Source organism: Cyprinus carpio, chromosome A20, assembly GCF_018340385.1.
Source record: "Cyprinus carpio isolate SPL01 chromosome A20, ASM1834038v1, whole genome shotgun sequence".
Lineage (NCBI taxonomy): Eukaryota > Metazoa > Chordata > Actinopteri > Cypriniformes > Cyprinidae > Cyprinus > Cyprinus carpio.
In genome coordinates, this window is record NC_056591.1 from 14,537,725 (window position 1) to 14,560,270 (window position 22,546).

The following is a 22,546-nucleotide window of genomic DNA, read 5'->3' on the forward strand; positions in this document are numbered from 1 at the left end:
GAAAAATCAGTCCTGTAGCATAGAGGTCTCTGCAAAAGCGCATTTAAAAAAGCAGCAAAGCCAAAGAATTGATTTGAAATCTGCTATGAACCAAGAAAATATATCAAAACAGTGAAGGATAGGACAAAAATGAAGCCAGAATTACGGAATTACTAAACAACAAGTTAATTAATGAGAAAGATTTCTTTTAAACACTTTCTGTGAAATCGCTTTAAATGGGAAATTGGAGAAACCTCTTCTCAAAGAAAATTTTAGCATTCTAAAAACTGTTAAAATTTTTACAAATTAAATCAGCCATTTAAATACAAATTGACTGCCTTCATCTAATTTCATGACAATTATGTGGTCAGATTAAATGTTAGAGGTTTTTTTTTTTTTTTTTTGCACATCTAATCAGAAAGCTATGTATTTTTACTATAAAGCCTATATTATATATATAATTGTATGTTTTACTAAATATTTGTAACCACAGTTGATACAACATGTGACCCGTGCTAGCAAAATGAGTCAGAATGTGCATGGGCTGATTTTGAGCTACAGGCAAAAAGGAAAAAAAAAAAAAAAATTCGATTTTGGTCGAATTTGAGGTTTTCAAAAATGAGTTCATTAATCTCTCGTCTAGCGATCCCAATGCTCCAAATAGTAAATTAAACACCTAAAATTATCTTTATTTGTATGTTTTCTTTTCACTGTTCGCTTAGTGATGACTGGTGCTTCGCCATTTTTATTAGATCCGTGCATTACAGTAGGTCTTAATATGCAGGCTGTCGGCCTCATTAATTTAATCTAACAATAAAAGAAAACAAGAATCACTTGCTGTTCTTGATTGAACTGCTTTTGTAGTTTTAATAATCAGTTCATTCGTAATGAATACACTAAAGTGATTTTTACATTTAATTAGCCTATTTGTTTTTCTTCACTTGAATGCTTATATTTTTGATGTAAGATTAAAAAAAGTAATGCACTATTTAATTTGTTCTTTCTTACTTTATATTTGCTCTACTGTTTATTTGCATCTCTTTGTTCACATGTTTAATAACAAAGATAAAAAAAATAGCTATACTGTGATTATTAATATAGTAATTATATTTAAGAAAAGAAGTGGAGGAAAAGATGCAACGTTGCTAGGTGATTCTGCTTTGGAACCTTCAGAAAATGTTAACTTGATTTTTTCAACTAATAACCCGAAATAATTAAGTAGTATAATGCATTATAATGCTGGGTGCAATTATTTACAAGACCAGATATTACAAATGCATCATGAATATCTTCATAATGCATACTTTATAGAAAGAGTAACCAACTGTTGATATTCTAAAAAAATCATTCAGTTGATTGTAGCTATGGAAGAGATATTAAACAGACCTATCATAGACATAGCTTTCAATGAGAAAAAAAAAGTAAACAACAACACAGTAAATAAAGGTTTGTAATGCATCATCTATGTGCATTTTCCTTACATTTCTGTAGTTTTTGCCTTACATGCTACTTACTTCCTATCTAGTGTGATCAGTGACGCTAGATCCAATCCAAACCATCTGATGATATTATGGTGATTATTATTATGATTTAGGAGTTTGTGTAATGAATCAGTGAATTTGCAAGCTGGCACGTGTCTATATCAGGTTAAATGAATGCACGGCGGTGAGTGTGTGGCCATTAAACGCTGTAATCTTTTAAAAAGGCACAATTAAACTGTTTATCTAAACATACACATTCAGACAGTGTAATCATCTCACTTCACCAACAATCAGGCTTAAACAAACATCGGCAGACATCAACCAAGTCCGAATCTCTAATCTACAGATTAGCGGTGATATTCCACAACACAAAGGAAGCCCTCTAAAGGAAATAAGAGGAGGAGAGAATGAAAGGTGTTGGTTTCAGGTGTTAATGCAGGTAGAGAGGAAGCCAGTTCCTGCCGAATGTTTAAAACCGACTCATGAAAAAGGCCAAAACACATCACCAACCAATAAACTGTCAAATTCTTTGTCTGAAAAATAAGAGAAGAGAGGACAAAAGCCTTGTCAGTGTTTTGCACTTGGGCCCGAGGTGCTGGCAGCAGTGGAGGTATGTACAGAATGTGCTGTTTTGATAACTGTTAAAGATCAGCACTGCCTGAACCTCGGATACCTGTTTGTTTAATTCGGCTTTAATATCTGCAGCGGGTTCTATACTAGATCTGATTTTCATTTGAGGAGGATGGGTGGAGTTTAGACACCCGATCTGGGATGGTTTAACCTCTTGTCAGTCTATTTCAAATATACAGCTTAAAACCTAATTAAACCTTATTAGCATGGGAAAAAAACAGCGCAACTGCAATAAGGTGTGCGCACACAATCTATGGCTGCTCCTCTGGACTCCTGCAGACTCCAATGAAATCGGAGAACTAAAAAGAAACCAAAACAAACCGTAAGAAAGCGCTCTTCTCTGGTGGTGTTTTTATAAAATATGCTGACAATTTCCCAGGGTCCCTCAGACCACCCCTGAGATCGTCATGGTGTGTATTAAAAAGTGTTTAAGAGTGAAAGTGTGGTCATCAGGGCAAATGCGTGGTGTGTTTATGTGAACGAAGCAGCTTAGTGCATGTGTGTTTGTGCACCACAAGGAACATATTTCACTCTAATTCAGAATTTTGTCAGATTCAGCATTTTTAAAAAGTCTTTTCAAAAATTATGACAGGCATTAATAAAACATGCGTGTGTGTGTGACGGTTTGATGGCATCTAACCATTTAAACAAAATGGACATCATCAAAAAGAATCGACTGTTAACCATTACCCACAAATAACCATCATTGTCAACACACCGTTTTACAAAACACCTCAAGGTTATTCCTCAAAATATGTGTGTGATGAGAATAAACTAAAAAATATAAAAAAAAGGATCCACTGATAGAGAAATTTTCAGATACAATAAATGATTTGTTTTTAAAGCAAAAGCAAAAACGATGGCCCTACATTCAGACCCTATAAAATCATGTGCTTCAAAATAAAATAAAGCATCAAAAGATGGATATATGGATCTTTTATTGTTTTGGGAAAAAGTATACTTCTCGAATGGAAAAAATAAGATACTAATAATAATAATAAAATCGGGATGATGATAATAATAGTTACTAACTGTATTAATATTGTACACGGATATATTGTGCATCCTTAATAAATACCCATTTGTGTGACTGTGAATGTATGTGAACTATGAGGTTGTGTGTCAGGAATGCTGGGTAAAATTTAACTTTCCACTTTTATATCGCCGTTGATCATGGAAAGCTGGGATTCAGTTATTCTATATTCCCCTGTGTGTGCATATGTGGATGGTTTATCTCAGAAGCTCATGTATGCCTAATAGAATTCCATATTCATTTTTTTTAGTTCGCAATGTAAAGAACAGAGTTTATCTTTCATTGAAAACATTTCTAAAGTCACACGGTACTACCACAAGACACATGTTATTTAAAAAGCCTGCCAAAAAAGAACAACCACATGAAGCTTTTCAGCTTTGGTCTGAAACTCTGATTTAAGAATGACTTTGAAAAAAGTTAAAAAGTTTTTTTTGGTTTGTTGTTGTTTTTAGTTGTTAATGCCAAAATAACCATTAAAATTCCTAAAGAGAGAAAGTTTGGTCCACAGCGCTGAGGTTTGTTGCCAAAATGTTCTGACATTGCGGAGCAGTTAAATGGCATTCCTGCCTATGCACAACCTCCATCCCAACAAATCCTGAACTCATTATTGAAAGGAAATACCATATCTACCACATATCAAACACACACAAACACACACCACTCAAGCCCACCACTCTCTACGTCACCTTGTGAGATGTAAACAAAACACATTCAATGAAACACCCAACCTCATGAACGTACAGCGATATACACGTACGCGTACAAAACACACAGACTTCAGTTAGAAATATATGAAGTTATAATGAAATAAATTTTTTTCATATTGGATTTGAAGCCCTGAAAATCAGAATCATATGTTGCAAGTTTCAGCGAGACAGACCGTGATATGTTCAACCTGTAGGGAGGTGGTGTGTGAGTCAGTAGTCATACTGTGTGTGTGTGCGTGTGTGTGTGTGTGTGTGTGTGTGTGTGGAGGTTAGGACGAGAAATACCAGACTGAACGCATAGTAGAGGCTATAGATCACGAGCAGTATGGTGTGTGTGACTCTCCAACACCTGTACTGCATCAAATTCTGAGCTACGGCAGCAGGTACAACACACATTCTAATAACAGAACAAGAGTCAGCTAATGAAAGTTAGTATAACAAAACCCAGCTGTGCTTGTGTGTGTGTGTGGTGTGTGTGTAGAGTGTTCAGCTTTTTTTTCCTGCACACATCCCACATGGTTTTGTGTGATCAGGTTTTGATGGTGTTTTGGCTATGTAGCCTGAAATGAGGCAAATTACTTTTTGATTAAATGCGAAAAAAAAAGGCCAATAGAACAAAATGAACAGAGCCGTTACGGAGAAACTTATGATGATAATAATAACAAACATGAAATTCAGATGCAATAAAATCTACATAACATGGATTTTTGGCATTAAAAAAGCCAGATTGTATATTTAACAATAAATTAATTGTGATTTGATAAAACTGCATCTACACAGTAAACTAATTCTTACAGCAAGTAACAATAATGTCCATGCAAATGTATTCCATGTCTAAAAAGTATATATCCTGTTTGAAAATGTAAAAATCATTTAAAGATTAGTCATGAAATCACTAAAACAATGTTTTCTCACCCAAAATGGTAGCTGTGGGTAAAAATTTTTCTTCAGATTTATCCCATGACTGTCACTGTTTACCCCTAAACAAGGGTCAGGTTGTTGTGACTCGACTTTAGAGAAATATTTCTATGGCTCTATGTTATAAGCTTTCTTCAAATTTTCAGTTGAGAGCATAGACATCCTGAACTAATCATTAGGTATGCAAGTTTTAAATCTTTCCTCCTTCTTGCCAAGAGAAAAAACTTAAGTGAAATGTGGCACAGCTTACCCTACTTCCCCCTACATCCCACACACACACACACACCCCACACACACACACACACAAAAACATAGATATCTAGAATAACATATTCACACAAACACCCTTGTTCTAATGGACCTGTCCTCCTCTCCTAAAAGCCCGCACTTCCTGTAGAGACAGGAAGCACTCACTCATCAAGCCGCCAGTACTCTACTGATTTCCTGAGTTTAACAGAGGACCATTCAGGGCCATTTACACAATGTTAGCATTCTCTCACTCCCTCTCTCTATCCTCACACACTTTTACACAATAATGAAGTTGATTGTGTGACAACACTCCTGTCAATAGTGATTCAATAACTACTTCATCTTCATCCAGAAGAGAGGAAAATATTAGTCAACATCCCGACAAACCAACAGAAAAACAACATTCTATTTCTCTCATGTCATAGTTGATAATGTCCGGATTACGTATGTGTGTGAGAGCATTCATTTTGCATGAACCTATTTTTTGGCTGTTCAAATATAATTTGATATGACATTAAATCAATATGGTATGGAACATTAGATGAAAATTCAGAGTGTGGTTGACAGTAAAGCTACAACTATAAAAAATCCTTTAATTGCATCAATAAATTAGGGATGTTCTGCTCTGTGGATGAACTTTACAAGTATCAAGGATCCTGTCACCCACCAAGTGGATAACCCATGCCCCCACACCACCCGCTCAGGTTTACTGGGCAGAGCATTGTTTGACCTTTCACCCCTAAACCCTAAAGCAAGGCAACTTTGACCACTAAAAACAGTCCCCTCCAAGCCCTATTATCCAATCCAACGCATCAGCACGCACATCTGGAATACTGCATGAGTGTGTAACGTAAGTGCAGAGATGATTAATGCGGGGGGTGCTGGCAGACTTGCAGTGTCATTAAGAATGTTTAAGCGGAACTGAAAAATTTGCTTTAGTTTTTTTTACTGGCTCAACCAGACCCTTCAAACTACCGTGTCTAATGGCCAGTGTCGTGTGGATCAACTGTTTTTCATTCAATGTCTGTGTCACATGTGGACTGGTGAACAAAAAAAGAGAATGTATGAAATTATACAAAGACCAAAAAAAAAAAGCAGAAACAAATCTGATAGATAGATAGATAGATAGATAGATAGATAGATAGATAGATAATGATAGATAGATAGAATTACATGAACAAATGGATTGACGACAGACAGACAAACAGTTAGAACAGCATGATGGAAAGAAAAGATCGAGGAGATAGATGGACAAACAGATAGAACTAACCTGGACAATTGATAGATAGAGAAATGCTACGACAGGACAAATAAATAGAGAGAAAGACCCCCAAATTATAAATAGACAGATCGACAAAAGGAGAGAGATATAGACATCACACATAACTAGAAAGACTCACCACACAGATGGATTGCTGTGACCAACGGACAGAGAGATAGACGAAGAATAAACATAGATATAGATAGGCAGACTGACCACAAGACACGACAGATAGACGGAGAAAAAAAGATAGAGACAATACAGACAGATAGAATTACATGAATGATATTGGATTGACAGACAGACACGTTAGACAGTATGAATGGAAAGAAAGATCGAGAGATAGATGCGGACAAACAGATAGAACTACATGGTCAAACGGATAAATAGACAAATAGCTAGACAGACAAATAATATAGAGAACAACATAGACACAGACAGTTCGACAACAGGACACAAAGACAGACAGAGGATGGACAGCACCGATTAAAACCTCATTTAGCTAGAATTGGCAGGACAGACCAAAGGACAGTACGAGATAGCTAGAACAGAGAAAAAGATAAGATTAGACAGACGGAGCAGTAAGACAGATAGACAGATAGATAGACAGACAGATAGCCAGAGATAGATAGATAGATAGATAGATAGAAGACAGATAGCAGGCAGCAGGCAGGCAGGCAGCAGGCCAAAGGGACAAATAGAACAGAATCCGAACAGATTAGACAGAGAATATACTATATATACAGACAGACAGATGTGCAGAAGTTGTGTGCATATGCTGATTGACACAGGGAGGTTCAGGAACCTGCGTGTAGCTCAGTAGTGTGGTCCTGTTTCTCCTGTAACAAGTCGTATTTGTTATTTCTATTATTTTAGATAAATGTCAAAGGCAAGAGACAAACAGCGGCTTGTTGCACCTGTGAAAGATTTGGGCCCTAGGGAAACACAATGGCTCTTCAAAACTATTTCCGTGGCCCTAAGGGGAAGGGGCAAAGCAGATAACCAGATCGGGAGAGTGGACTGGATCGGGTCAGTTCAGATCGGGTTGGTCAGGCTTCATACGTGTGTAAAAGTGTGCTTTGTGTTTGTAACGCACTTCATAGAAGGCTATTGTGTTTCACGTTCCAAAGCAACTCCACTAGGACTACTGAACCAAGACTCGTGCAAACAAACTCCTAACAATCTATTCCTGGACAAAAGGTGAGAACGAAAGATGACCAGGGTCCTGAAAGCATCATTTAAAACATGTCAGTTAAGTGTGTGAGATGCTCCATTAGATTACAGCGGGTGAGAGGTAGAAACTCATTAAGTCACTTATACACCTCGTTACATTACACACACGGGCACTCAAGGAGATGGCCAGTTCACATTAGCCGTGATCACCGAACACAGAGGCGTTGAGTCGCGGCGTACGACCCAAAAACACAACACAACTGCACATACGGACATATCCAAAGTCACAAAGCATGATGATTACCCACATGCTACAAATAACATGTTGCGCACAACACGTTTTACAAACACCACACACAACACACACACCCAACCCGCAATATACACACAGCAACGCAGAGCGCGCACAAATCTCCCTCCTCCTACATGACCTAGTTTGACAGGCGGAATTGACGGCGGCACACCATCAGATTTTTGGATAAATAGCCAACGTGGTCATTTATTGGCTACTGGAAAACTGGGTGTTCTTCGCTATAAACCCAGCGGCCTGTCATCACAATAGATTATACCAGCTGACTGATGACCCAACAGCAGGGACGTGTAAATGTGGAATTACAGCACACACCCTCCTTCAAAGGAGGAAAGCTGAGCTCGCCGGTTTGGTGTCTGTGGTCTTAAATGAGCAGGAGCCTACGACCGACCTATTATTACATTTCCTACCTTATTGTGTCACCAGATTCATAGAAATTACACACAATGCCAACACAGCATACTGGGTAAACCACACACACAACACAACACCGCACACGCCAGACGTTTGTTTTTGTATTAATTTTGTTATAATATAATAATATAATACAAGAAATGAATAACGGGATGAAATAATATAATAGGACTAATATATTATACAGGGGTGGACGCATATTGGAGTTTTTGCCGATATCCGATATGTCCGATATTTTTCAACTCGTTTCGGCCTATAGCCGCTGCAGATCTATTTCCTTTGGTTGGAACCACGCGCCTGGCATCACAAAGATGTATCCCAGCTTGACTGATTTAAATCTCCTGTGCCAGAGATTAGAAATAAATTATTTTCAATTTTGTTTAGTTTGTAAGAATTAATTAGCAATATCCAAAGTTATTGGCTAATGAGAGTATATTAAAAGTTTGAAAATAACTATAAATGAATCATCTGCATTGTTATTTTTTTTTTCAGACAGATGCAGTGGTTATTCTGGAACCTTAACATTTCTTTGAAGATTTAACATTTGTAGACGTCTGTCTAAAGCAGTGGTGTCTAACTCCATTCCTAGGAGGGCGCAGAGTCCAGCAGTCCAGCAGTTTACGTTCCAACCCTGCTTATCAATTTACATCACTTATTTACCAGTGTAGTCTCTCTAATAAGCCTAAACAGACCGATTCGTGGCTTCAGGTGTGTTTAATTAGGGTTGATCTAAAAACTCTGCAGGGCTCCCGCCCTCAGTTGTGAATTTGACATTCACCTGGTCTAAAGCAAAATAAAATAATTTTTGAGCTCCTTGTATTTACAAGAGATGATCTCTATAATATATGCAACCATTGTGATTAAAAATTAAAAAAAAAAAAAAAACCATAGTAAACGGTAGTATGGTGACATGTTTTTACTTTAAAATACTAACATAGAATACATATAAATATATCAAATACAATATAAATATCAAATAACACCAACAAATGATGTATACCATACACACAATACGAACGTGACTCTGCGCTACCGGCACCCGCATGAATTTTTAGCGCCATTCCATTCTTCAGTCGTCATTTTATATTTAACTCCGTCCGAAATTGTTTTCTAATTTTAGGGCCCTGTTATGTGCGCATGCTCACAAAGAAACATATTCCGTATTGTATTTCAATGTGAAAATATTTGTGCTGACTTTATTTTTGTGTGGAAAGTTGTAATTTTTTCTGGATACTTTCTTTGATAATTAGGAAAGTTCAAAAGGGGCACATTGAATTTGTTTGAAAAGAGACAAAATTTGCAAAACATTACTAACTGTCTTTACCTGTCCCTTTGTGAACAACTTTAAGCATCCTTGCAAACCTAAAATATGAATTTCCTTAAAAGCAGAAAACCTTTTCTGACACACACTCATTCTGAGCAGCGCTAGACAATATTTACTTCACTGTTTTTATAAAAAGTTCGTGATTAGGATTACTTTACTACTTCCACATTACTAATTATTCAAAAGTTAGTTATGTAGTATACAGTAAACGTTTATAGGCAGTAAGCAGTACACCTTATTTTCCACACTACTTCTCAAACAGACATGGCCGTCAAGAGCTCAGTACACATCACACACACACACACACACCACATCACACAGCATGCCAGAACACACCACACACCACCACCACTATGGGTCTTTCGGTCTCCAACTGAACCCTCCGAATATATGTGTTACAGTTGTACCTTTTCTCTGCTTACAGATCCCATTTTGGCAAAAGCGTCTAACTTTCTCTTCCACAAACTCTCACACACACAGAATCTCTGCGTCTGGGTCACTTGTTCCCCAGTCCTTTTTAAGCAAAACTCACAAGAGTGGACGTTTGGTGGGGTGTCCATGTGACTATGCTGCCCTAACCTGTTGCTTTTAACTGGCACACCCCAACACTTACACAAGCAAATTGCTGTGTGCACTTACAGTTTCCATTGCCAAGTAATGTACGCATATGGTCTTTTTCCTGCTTATTAATAAGTGGTGACCAGAAAAAAAAAAAAAAAGTGGGTGTGCCACGTGTGACTCAGTAAATAAATTCGTAAATCATGATACAGGTGTGACGAATACTGGAAACATCTATCAATATACAGGACAAAACCGAAGACAGGCAAAAAAAAAAAAGAGAGTCAGAAAGAGAGAGAGAGACAGAAAGCAAATATGAATTATTTATGGAGTGGCATAACACTTGAAGCATGATGTGGGATATTGCTTTCAGTTTCCCTTAAGCAAAAGCCATTAAGACTCTACAAAACACACACACACACACACACACACACACACACACACGCGCACACCCATCGACACACACCCCACACACACACACACACACACACACACACACTAGAACTGTCCATGCTCCTAAGAGCAGTGAGTCTGGACTTCCTCATAATGGACAAACAAGGTCTGTCTTGAGTCCTCGAATCTCACACACAAACACACACTCACACACTGCACTGCTGTAGGATTCCAACTGGTGGCTATACATGTTTCATGTCGCACATTTTGTCATTTGATAGTCTAATCCGCCTTGACAGGAACCTGAACATGCTAGGCATTATTTACTAACCAACACCCCCGATTGGCTGACTTTATAAATGGGAGGACATTTTAAATTTATTGTAAAGAACTCATTATACAGACTCAAAAGGATGGTTCACACTAAAATGAAGATTGTCATCATTTACTCCTCATCATGTTATGGCATACATTTTCCTGACTTTGTGTTTCTGGAGACCACTGACAAATGAGAAAGTCAAAAGTGTCTCAAAACCACAACTTGGGACCCCACTCACTTTTTACTGTATGGATATAAAAAAGTACCATAATATTTAAAAATCTTATAATAATCTTCTTTTGTGTGTTCCTCAGAATAAGAGGTCCTTTCAGGTTCGACTTGATTAACAGGGCATTTTCATTTTTTGGGTGAAATATCCCTGTAACTATAGTCCGTGTCTGGCATTGTGTGTTGATTATTGTAATCGTATCTTTATAGAGAGAGAACTGTGTGTGTAACCTTTGTTTAATAAGCAAACACAAAGAAACTTCAACACAAAGCTTTTTTTGTGAGGATTAGCAGTTGCAGTAAGGTGTCCTTAGATGGGTCCGGCTGTATGGAAGAAACTGTTGTGTACTTAACATGGAGGAAGTGTGAAAACTGTGGAGAAACTTATGGTTGCAAACCCCATCGTACTACAGTCATAGACGGCACAACACCCACCAACAAGCACCTCGTTACTTCTGCGGTGACTCAGCAAGGAGGTTGGATTTACTTATTTGGTCTCGCTGTTGCCAAAGACAAAACTCGGACTGGCAATAGAGAGGCTGTCAGAAGGACACATGTGACTCCACTACACAGATGGAGTTTGAATAAATAGCTTGTGTGTGGGTCTCCACTTGTAATCGACAGACTTTGGGCGGCGGCGCGTCGCGTGCGAAAGAATGAAGGACAGAAAAATGGAGCCTAGGGGTCTGTACTCATCTAACAGACAAGGTGAAGAGTGATTCGAGGGTCATCCAGGTCTGGGATCAAGAGCCTTGGGGTGTGACCCACACTAAGCGAAACAGACGTTACTTGGGGGCTTAATCTAAGCGCATTATGGACGTGGTGTCTTCATATCATCCAGAGAATGAACAGACCGCAGACCTTGACGGGACCTCCCTGAGCCATTACACTTCATAAATAGAACGTGCGTGTGTGCAAAGGAAGAAAGAGACACACAAGTTCTGTTCCAAAACCTAGTGAGCTGTCTTTCTGCCCACCGCCTACGTAGGCAACATTCTAACTGTAATGGAACCTCAGAAATGACCAATCTGGAACGCGGTACATAGGCAGAAGGGTAGTACATAAATAGCACTCCGCACAGGAGACTAGACTTAGAATTAAGAGTATGACGTTAGCATGTTGCTAAGTTAATTGTGAAATAGATAAACACAATGATAAACAACAAACACAAAGATTGCATTTTAAATTTCACTTAGATTTGACATTTTTAGTGTATATACACTAGCATTCAAAAGTCTGTGGTCATAAAGATTTTATTTATTTATTTTGAAAGATTTAATACTTTTATTCAGCAAAGACGCATTAAACTAATCAAAAGTGAGAGCAAATACATTTATAATTGTTATAATTTTTTTTTTTTTTTAAATGCTGTTCCGTTAAATTCAGCTTTGCCATTACAGGAATAAATTACATCTTAAAATAAATTAAAATGTATTTTTGGTCAAATAAATGCAGCCTTGGTAAACATAAAACACAAAAACATACATACATATATACATATACATATACATATATACATATATATATATATATATATATATATATATATATATATATATATATATATATATATATATATATATATATACTATATATATATATATATATTATATATATACACACACATACACACACATACACACACCTTACCCCACTGTCTGATTTATTTTTTAACTGAACTTGTCACAATGCATTCTGACATTGCCTTCTTTGTTTAAAAAAATAACTGCTATTCTAAGTTTTGAATAACTATACACTAAACATTTTTTCATGGAGTCATACTCATGATATAATATCAATTCCTGTTGATTCCTGCCCTTAAATGTGATGCCACCTTTGAATTTGACCAAGATGACATATCTTTGGAGGAATCATGTTTAAGAATCTGACCTTTGTAACAGCATTCGAGTCAGGAACGTGCCTAAGATGCCTAAAAATGCTGCTTCTGTAGTCAGCTCACTAGGTTTTGGAACACAGCCACAAAAAAAGATAAAACACCCTGATAGACTGAATGCATATGAGCCACAGAAGAGCTTCTTAACTCACTGAGGCTGTATTGGCATGTTTAGTTTTTGTCCTGCACTGCCAAAACACAGGCATGATAACAGAACAATGTGATAAAATCCATCTCTTTCATCCACTTTCTAAGATTCTCCTCCACTCAATAATTCTTTTCCTAATTTTCTTATCTCCCTCTACCTCTCCCTCATATCTTCAGCTCGGTGAGAGGCTGAAAGTTGAGGATTCTGGTTACAGAGGGCATGTGAAGAGAGGGGGGAAAAAAGGAGAGAGAACGAAATGAGAGCATCTGCTTTCATCCTCAACACAGCGGGGAAGATCTCAGCCATGTCAATCACACAGACAGCCAGCTGCCACACACACACACACACACAGACAGATGCACAAACACACACATGCATGTCTCACGATGGAATAAACCCATATTCATCATAATCTCACACACGTCGAGGAGTCTAATAGTCGCTTCCAAACACGTATGACCTCGTCTCCCCACAGAGAGCTTTACACAAGTTCAGGAATGCCCTGTGTTAAATGCTCAGCTAAATCAACCTTAAAATCAGCTCTTTCCCTAGATCACCTTACATATTGTGGGTGTGTGTATGGTGTGTATCTGTGTGTTAGCAGGTTTTAAAGCTTGTAGTCCAAGTTCTCCCTCATGAAATGAGGGAATAAATGTGCTCGCACACTCACACACACACACACACACACACACACACACACACACACACACACACACATGCATTAAGGTGGTCTCAGCTTGCAGCTGTGTTTATTTATTCTGCTGGATGCTGGCCACTGAAGTTTAATGCCTCCACCTCCTACCACCCCCCACCCCCCAAAAAACAACAACACTCACACACAAAACCAGCCACTTTATACCAAATACCCCTACAAACCCCTACACACCCGCTGCCTATCCAACATAACCAAACTACATAGACTCTGACATTACGCGTTCCCCAGCGGCGGCGCAAAATGTGCTTCCCCACTGCTCCGGGTGTGTGTTCCAGTGTGTGTTGTTTCCTGCTGTGTGTGTGAACTTTGATCGGTTACACAAGGCACAAATTCGCGAGTAGTGGGCCACCATACTTGGCGGTATGTCACTTCTTTGTTTTTTCACTTTTTTTTTCTACGGATTTTGCGTCTTTTACTACTGTTAATCATTAGACTACACTAATAGGAGATTAGTCCCATATAAGGCAGCAATGAAGTAAGCACATTGTATATACTCGAGGATTTCAAAGTAAAACAAGTTGAAAAATAATAATTTTCCACCTTAATTTTATGTGATGGGGTTGAGTTGTTAAGCTTCTGACAATACTCCCTCCTGACTGTAATTTTGCCTCGCAAATATGACTAAAAGTATGATAACTATAAACCTTTTCTGTACCACATTAGAGACCTGAAGGACTCATTTCTGGTAATGATGTCATAATGGGTGGGACTAGTTATGGGGTTAACTTGTTAGTGGTGACGGGCTGAGTGGGACCATCGGTCCAAGTCGTTTTTTATAAAATAATCTTGCAGTGTTATTTAGAGAAATATTTTTTACAAGAAAGGAACACAATAAATACTTCCATTATTGCCAAACAACAGCCACTGTGCACACTTTGTGATAATTTTCAAAGTACAAACTCAGTGCGTGCCTCAGGAACATGACCAAAGGCGGGTTAAGACAGAAATTATTTTATGATAAAAATAATTTAAATGCAATAATTATTTTTATTCATTATAATGGGCATACCAAAATATTGTTAAAAGCTTTTACTTCTTCATTTTGGTGAACCACCACTTTAAAAAGTCTGAGGGACTGAAATATTAATGAATCCCAGGGTTGTCCCATATATACTGTATATATTAGTGTATATATACAGAAAGTTTAATTCTGCAACCGTCTTAAATGCTCAAAAGGCTGCATTTATTTGAATACTAAAATGGTATTACTTTAAATATTCTTCAATTTTAAAAAAAAAAACTTTTTCTAATTTTTATTACTTTTAAGATTTCATAAGTGATGGCAAGTTAAGACATAGTTTTTCAGGGTGTTCTTAATGTATAGACAATTTAAAATGCTTTTATGTTTTTTTAAATGTATTTTATTTCTAATTTATAGTTAAATGAAATGGTCTTTAAATACAATACATAGCAATTTTTTTTGAAACTGTAAAAATTCAAAAACTAGGTTTTCCTCAGGTTTAGGGGAAGGTGATAGAATTTACAGTTTGTACAGGAATAAAAATATATATTTTTTTTCCCACCATAAAACATATTATGTTCTAACATGCTGAATATCCTGCACAATTGAAAAGTTCCAGCTGGTTTCCTGAATCTCCTCTGAGAAAACTCTTTTTTTTGGAAACTCCAATGCGGTCGCCGCTGCAAAGCCCTACGGCCGTGAGCCAAAGACTCTCTCGGAGTGATGGGTCATTGCAGGTACAGTTGGTCCGCGAGCTAATGAGTGATTCAGTGACTAGCCGTTCAGGTTCTCATAAAAGACCAGCATGATTCATCTCGAAGCTCTCTTTAGTACACAAAATTGGTTGGCAGTGAGGGGATAGAGGCTTGGTAGAGGTGAGAACGAGGACAAAAAAATATTTTGTTGCTGGAGAAACAAAGCGATCTGAAGGAAAATCATCTAAAAAAATAACAAAACATCAGCAACCTCTAACGACCCCTTTGAGAGTTTCGCTATCATCAAGCTCAGCCTGTGTGTTTTCACAGGAATCTTTGAACTTCAAATCATTTGCCACCCATGATTTTATGCATGTTTTTTAGTGGAGGCCTGAAAGTCTGAATTCCCATAATGTAAGAGTCAAGTTTTCAATCAGCTTATTAGTCATACAAACAGCGGACCAATTAAAACGGTTCAAGAGTTTTAACACACAAACATCACTGTTGATCTCCCACTGCCTCCCTACATGGCGTCATTTCTGTACACTTATCTGAAAAGCACACACTTTGGGTCACAGACAATGCATACAAAGGATTTGAATCTCACATATAATAAACCATTCAAAGCTTTGGGCCGTTTGTTTTATTATGTTTTTTTGAAAGAGTCTTTTTTGCTCACCATGCATGCATTTATTTTGATCAAAACACAGAAAAACAGTAATAGTGTGAAATATTACAATTTTAAATAACTGTTTTGTAGTGGGAATACATTTCAAATGTATTATTTTCCTGGATGGCAAAGCTTGATTTTTAGGCAGCCATTACTTCCCAAGCTTGCAGTGTCCCAACAAACGAATCCTTAAGTAAATCAATTTAAATATGCCCTTGATTTTGGGTGCTTAATAAACATTTCTTCTTATTATTAATCATGTTAGACAACACAGTTGTTGGCTGCGTAACTATTTTGTGTGGAAACAGTGCTTACTTATTTTTCAGGACTCAATAAGGGTTCAAAATACCAAGAAATAGAAATCATTTGTCAAATTATAAATGTATGGTACTTTGTACTTTTGGGATCACTTTATGCATTATTGCCAGATCAAAATATTAATGGTCCTTTAAAATGAAATCTTACTGATGCCAAACTTTTGAACAGTAGTGGGTACACACACACACATATTGGAGATAAAACTATATACATTGTTAAAACAGTAATAGTTAGCTGACATGTTTCAAAAGTATGTCTACGGTAATTATTGCAATCAAACTCATGCTGTCAAACATATCTCTCACTGAGATTTCACACGAACTCAAATCAGGGTGTGGGAGAAGTAATGGATTTGAGGCCTTCAAGAGGTGCAGGGATGAGATCAACACATGCGAACAAAAGATGATTGAAGTACTGTCTTCTGGAAAAATGTAATCCTATGAGTCTGACAAAAGATTTTTACATTTTTTGTAGTTTTTGCCTGGATGGTAAAATACATGGACTAGAAGACATGACTGTTTTTGTTGTGACTGCAACTGAGATCTACTCCATATACGACTCTCACAATATACACACGCTCATCAGCTTTGGTCCGATTTCCCGAATCGCCCCAGTGCTGAGCCACACTAAACCTGGCTGCATGATTCAGCCGCCTGGAATACCAACTTCTTCCCACAGTGGAACCTGGAGCAGCTTACAATGCATGCACAACACTCATACACACACACACACAAACCTAAAGCTCCCCACTCTGTGCAAAAACCTAAAGGAACGACAGTCTCTCTAATCGTCCAGGAGAAACACGACTCAGCACGATGGCTGTGCCACTCAGAGGTAATTACAAGCAAATTGAAAAGAAGTGCACAGGTTAAAATACATTGTACATATGGCAGGTGCGCAAACTGAACTTGTATATATAAATATTTGTTGTAAGTAGTTCATAAATGAGAACATAGAACTTTTATACTCAGGCATAACTGATAACAACTTATTTCCCATGTTTCATTTAAACAGTAAGCATGGTTGTATTCATTACTACTTAAAATTTGTAAGAGGTATACATAAAATTCCTGGCCAGTTGTGCAACAGCATAGTGCTCTGAATGTTGTAGATGCTTCATTTTGATGTTTTTTGAAAGATGTCCTCCGTTTGCTTATCAAAAAAAACAGTACTAAAGAACACTAATATTGTAATCAAATATGTACAATCTACAATACAATGTTTGTTTTTTTTTAGATGATTCTCCTCATCTCAAACTACGTCAGTATATGTTTGATCAGTCACGATTACTTCAAAAATATTGATTACACTAACTTATAGTGATATCTCAATTAGCTGTAGGTGTTAATGTTTGGAAGGCCTGAAAGTGCCTTCACCTTTCAAAGCATGCCATATAGGCTGAAACTTCAAGGTTAGCTATGCACTCCGCATACAGACAAATGTGTCAATGGGTTTGTACACACACTGTACGCATGAAGAAAACCGTAGTAAAATAGGTACGTACCTCGCATCACTGGAGACCGAATGTTTGAGTGTGTGAAAGTACTCCACATAAGCTCCTGGCATGGACCCAGTCTCGCTTGGAGTCCAGATTGCTCCAGCTGAAGCACTGCAACTGTCCAAGCATGCGATCTTCGCCACAAGGCGACTGATCGTCCTAGTGTACAAATTTGAAACCTGGAAACAACATAAACATGTACCCACACAGATTTGGAAAATTATTATGAAGCATTCATCCTGCCTTGTCAGTTTTTTTCACTCTCATTTTGTCTTTTGCAATCCGTTATTCGTATCCTAGGCTTATACCTGTCCATTTCATTTCATTTTTGATCCCGACCCCCCCTACACATGTCATTGCAGATTTGCGTGGTTTATCCGGCCAAAGCGAATTGAGAACTATGGACGTCAAATCTGTTTCCTTCTCAATTTTTCACACAGGCAGAACACCCACACTAACAGTCACGACTACAGGGAATCAAATCAGACTCTTGTCTAGTCCAGTGGACGCACGGCCCATAATAATCTGTTAAGCCCTGGTCCAAGTCCCTACTGAGCTGCACAGAACACACACACATGCTTCATCTGTGGAAACCTTGGACGCTCTCTCATGTCCCCTGCTGAGTTGTGCTATAGCTTTAATCAGACGAGTGGGAGTTCTAGACTAAAAACTCCACCGCCTATAATATCAGCCCGGGGTCAGAGCAGAAACTACACTTAGTTTAAGTGTATAGTGAATGACGACTATGTACGCTCTTGACTTGGGCTGAAGCCTGGCATGTGTGTGTGATTTTGGCCGTAAAAGCTTTCTGGAGAGAAACAGCAATGCCGGGAAGATCATGCCCTATAATTGCAAAACAAAAGTCAACAAAACTGGAGCGGTCTTAATGTTTTTTCTGCTTGCCCAGTCAGGCTAGATTTACTACTTGCTTCTGCTAACTATTGTGTTTTCCACTGCACCCAACATTTTTATGTATTTATAATTTCATGGCTTACTTTATAATTGTAAGTTTTTAATATTTAGTTCACATAGGCTAAAAACACGACAAATGGTCATGGGTTTGATTCCCAAGGAAATGCATGAACTGATGACGTCAATACTCACTACATGTAATAATAAAAACTATCTGCCGAATATATAATTTTACATTTATTTGATGATAATTAACACACCTTTATAAACATTCCTGTAGCTCAAACCGTAGATCATGGCCAAAACACACACATTTGCCAAGGTTCACTTCCCAGGAAATGCATGAACTGATAAAATATACACTTTAAAAGCAGTGCAAGCCACTTCTTTAATAAAAGCACCTATCAAATGCATAAATGTAAATGTATTTAATTATTTAAAAGCATTTAAACAGTAGACATGGGTCATGGGTTTTATTCTTAGGGAAAGCATTAACTGATTAAAAAAAAAAACTAGACACTGAATGCAATATAAGTCACTTTGGATAAAATGTAAATTGTGTTGGATCTGCCAAATGCATAGAAGTGTCCATTTTAAAAATATTATTATTTTTTATTCAAACTTTTTTTTCACTCACACAAATGCATTCAATTTTAATCAAATGTTAAGTTGTCTTTAACCAAAAAAAATAGCAATACAGTTTTTACTAATAAGCATGAATTCACAATCAAATGTCATAGAAACCAGCAGCCCTAGGCCAGCTCATCTTTACCCCCCCGCCCGAGCCCTGATCTGCAATGTAACCTGAAATGAAATGTAAACCAAAAAATCATAAGTGGACAAACTCTTTCCACTTACAGGATGTCCGTCATGGGCCCCCCGTGCGCAGGCTCGGGCTGCTATCACAAAGGGCTCTTTCTAATCCGTGCTAAACGCAGCTCACGACCAGAGGTGCGTGAGCTTGGCATGTAAAAGAAGGGTTTCAAAATACCACACTGTAAACAGCCAGGTCAATCCATCGTCACAGACAAACCACTGGGTGGGGGGGCAGAGGATCTGATTTCTGTTCACGGGCTTGGGTCAAAATTAATACCTCATGTTTGAAAAAAAAAGAGGGGGGAAAAGTAAATCGAAGCCGATTGACCAAACCGTGGTCCACAATAATGGGCCGGCTATGCGTCTGTGTGCAAGTGTGTTTAAAAGTCCAGACAGCGCCATTTTCCGTGCACCGGCTCCTGTTTCCAGTCGGAGTGTATTAGGGCCCGTCTCTTAACACAATGGTGGGAAGCCATGACGAGGAGCAGAGTCACCAGTGAGTCGACCGCAGCTCGCTCGTCATCAAGACTAAAAACAACCCAGTTTTAGCGTCTTAGGCCTGGCTTAGACCGATGATTATGCGACGGGATCGTGGGCAAAGCTCTGAAAACACGGCTGCAGACCTGCAGGTGTGCATGTTAGCGGCAAAAGGTGCCCAGCGGCTGTCAGTGCACATTTTAGGAGGACTGACCGAGGGTAAAATTGAGTATCTAGGCGAAATTTCTAACGGATGGAAAGACGCCCTGCCAAACCCAGGTGGAAATAAAGTGCGGTCAAGATGTCTGGGTCTATCAGTCGCTGACACTCAGATAGTTTCCAGCACGTTAAAAAAATGACTGTCAGTTACAAGGCCTTGTTCGTTCCTGTTTCTTGACACATGTCTGAAAAATTATTGGTGATGTTGTAAAAACAATCATTTTTTTATTTTTTAAAAATGTGATAATGTTAGCAGTGCCCTGCTCTCTTTCAGAACTGGAAAGGTACAGTGTCAAACCAGTAATAGTAGTACAGCGCCTCAATAATTCAGAGAACCAGCTGACTAAACTGCCACTTGTCCTAGTTGGGTCAGGAGGTTCACTGCCATATCATACTTTTTTGTAAGCACATAATATGCATTATTATGCCTTGGAAAGCTTAAAACTTAGTCTTGTAGTTGAACATTTTGTCTTTGTGTTTTCAGTATAGCTACATACAGAAAACACCAAAATATAACCATATAATTCAGGTTATTATTCCAAACTTTTCTTTTTAAAGAAAGATTTACATTTGATGAGGGGTGAAAAAAATAAAAAAACATTATATTTGTGGAAACTTTATGATAATAATTATTTTTTATTTAATTAATACGAAATAAATAACATTAGAAATGTCAAAAATTATTAATGTAAAATAATTATGTTCTTTAATACAATATAATAAAAGTTGCATGTTCTATAATAATACTTGTATACAAATTTTTTTTAACCTCTCACACCTAATAAAAAAAAAAAAAAAAGTTGTTTGTTACATAATTATAAATAAATTATATTATAAAACACACTAAACTAACTATTATAAAAAGGTTAAAGTAGTGTGCGGTGGTTTTGTCTTTCTTAAAATATTTTATAAAATAAAATGTACGCATATAATAAAATAATTATGTAAGGGTCTGTGAAAATATTGGCAGGTCAAGTAGAAATCTGAACAACTGGCCCAGAAAAAATCAGAATCAGAAAAAAAAACCTTATCGTTGAGCCCCAAGTAACCAAACACGTCAGCTTTTGGGAGCGCATGTGGAAGTGTGTGTCGGAGAGACAGAGAGGGAGAAACAGAAAGCAAGAGAGATACAAGGTGAGGAGAGATGTTTTTAATTGAGACATTAAAGGAGCATCTCATTCACTTCCCTTCTTTGTTGCCATGTCAACATGACAACACAAACACAGGTGTGTGAGACGGGAAGATGACGAGTGAAAGAGAGAAAACATCTCATGTGCGTGTGTGTGTCTGCGATAGGTGAGAGGTCCATCGACACATTCATACAGATGCAGTCCTTCTCACCTGGAGAGGTTTAACTTCTTAAAACGCTCGTCTTTCAACAGGAAAGAGGGAACGTGAGCGAACAAAAGACGAGAGATGAGTGGGTAATGGAGGAGCCCTTAGATGTCGTCTCATTGACTGGCACGACCGTTTCTCTCGTCAGCAACTTTACTCACTGTTATTAGACAGACGAACCTGAATAGGTGTCAAAGTGTAACTGCTTTCACATGCGCACACACCCCAGACGTCTCTGTGGTGGATTTGTAACAGATTATTTTACTCTTCTCATATTTCGTAAACACTTTCAGAGCAAGTTTGTTTATTGGTGAAAGCAGACACTGGCTGAAATTCCGAAGTGAATTCCAAACCAGATTATCTCATCATTGCCGACCCGCCCAATGAAGGGAGGCTACCACTGTGATCGGACAGGAAATGAAGTTGGCTTTTTTCACACTATCCCATCTATCTCTCTCCCTATCTAGCTACATCTAACACTCCTCCATCCTTGTACTTCCCTCTTTCCTCATCTTCCTTCAACATATACGCACACGCTTAGACAGTCTAGTTTGGCTACGTTTGTGTAACTGGCTTAAAATCCACACCACTAATGCTAGCGGATGACATCACCGCTCTTCCTGTGCTCTGGGGTTGTGGGTGGCAGCACAGAACAACACTCTTGTTGTTGAGAAGATGTCATGGCTGCAACCTTTACCAAAAGTTGTGTCATGATAATCCCCTGTAAACCAATCACAATGGGTTTGGCCCACACATACAACATTCTCCCTGGACTCTAGCATCGCTTCCCTTTGGTGTAGGCTGCAGAGCTGACATATTGTATGTTTCATCACTTACAATCATAACTTGAGCCATCTTGACATCTAGAGAAGTTGGATTCTGTGACTCAACAAAACTGTCACTTGCATTAC